Raw genomic sequence first — 1550 nt, 5'->3', positions numbered from 1 at the left:
GAGGACCATTCTCGAAAAAGCACACACTTTGTTCAGGGTTCTGAAAGCAATTATACCATTAGGGAAAATGGAGAACAGGATGTTTGCTGAAAGGGAGTTTCCAAGGACATAAAAGGTTTGGAAATATCAAGGACACTTTCTAAAACTAATGAAGGCTCTTGGTGTTGCCAATGTGATGAATGCTAGGTGTTGTGCTCAGGCATTATCTGGAAATGTGGATGGGCACAGTATGGGCACAGTATGGGATGACTCAGTATGGGTATGACTTACCTATAAGGTCCTGGTGTGGATCTCTCTGCCCACTCAGGCTCCAACTTGCCCTGGGTTGAGGGGGGAATGTATGCAGTGGGCTTTTACAAGGCTAGTGTTCTCAGCCACATGCTTCCTACAGATGAAGAGGTTTCCTTTTTGAAGTGCAAAGCATGAACAGTACTAGGGTATTGCATTATGATGTGGAGGACAATGGACTTTGCATAACCAAGCCATAACCCAGGGCATGCATCATCCATCCATCCATCCAATTCATATACAGTGGTACCTTGGTTCTCAAACTTAATCCATTCTGGAGGTCCATTTGACTCCCAAAAACCAAGGCATGGCTTCCGATTGGCTGCAGGAGCTTCCTGCACTCAAGCAGTAGCCACGTTGGACATTCAGCTTCCAAAAAACATTCAAAAACCGGAACACTTACTTTCAGGTTTTTGGTGTTTGGAAGTCAATTTGTTCATCAGCTAAGCCGTTTGAGAACCAAGGTACCACTGTACAACCTTTCCTCCTGAAGGAGCCCACGGTGACACCTAATGGGGGCTAGGGCACACTCTTTTCCATTTCAATGCAAGGTAGAGGAAATTCAGTCAATTCAGAATCATTGTCCTTGGCGCTTTCCAGCTTAGCAGACACTGATAGTCAAGATCAGGCATAGGCAAACTCCAGCCCTCCAGATGTTTGGGACTACAATTCCCATCATCCCTGACCACTGGTCCTGTTAGCTAGGGGTGATGGGAATTGTAGTCCCAAACATCTGGAGGGTCGGAGTTTGCCTATGCCTGGTCAAGATGAAAGCTAGGAGGAAAAAATAAAGGCAATTTACAACAATACTAAATATCACAATTGTATGACTCCTGGCTTAAACCATTAGGAATTCTAGGCAAATGCTCATAACCTCAGTTTCATGAGTCCTTTTCTTCACATATTGGAAGACCAAACATTTCTCAACCATTTCATTTTCAAATTTGTTGCCAAATATCTAAAAGCACTCTACATGTGATTTTTAATTGTGTGAGACAGCCATGATATTTACCTTTTCTCAAAACTATTCTTTTAATCATATATAACTTATTTTACAAGCTGATTGGAAAAGAATGGAAATATCATTTTCCCCTGGACTGTTTTAACAGACTTGAGAGACTATTGACAAATACATGGTAATGAGATATTGGTACATGATCGAAATGAAAAGTACGATCAGTTTTAATGAAATTGAAGTTCTATTGATTTCAGGGAAAGCGTTGTTAAACATGTGTTTAGCTATCTGCAATAAGTCGAAGTTA

This window comes from Podarcis filfolensis (assembly GCF_964270895.1).
Source record: "Podarcis filfolensis genome assembly, chromosome: 2".
Taxonomy (NCBI): Eukaryota; Metazoa; Chordata; class Lepidosauria; order Squamata; family Lacertidae; genus Podarcis; species Podarcis filfolensis.
The sequence above is the reverse complement of the archived record's forward strand: the minus strand, read 5'-3'. Positions refer to the sequence as shown.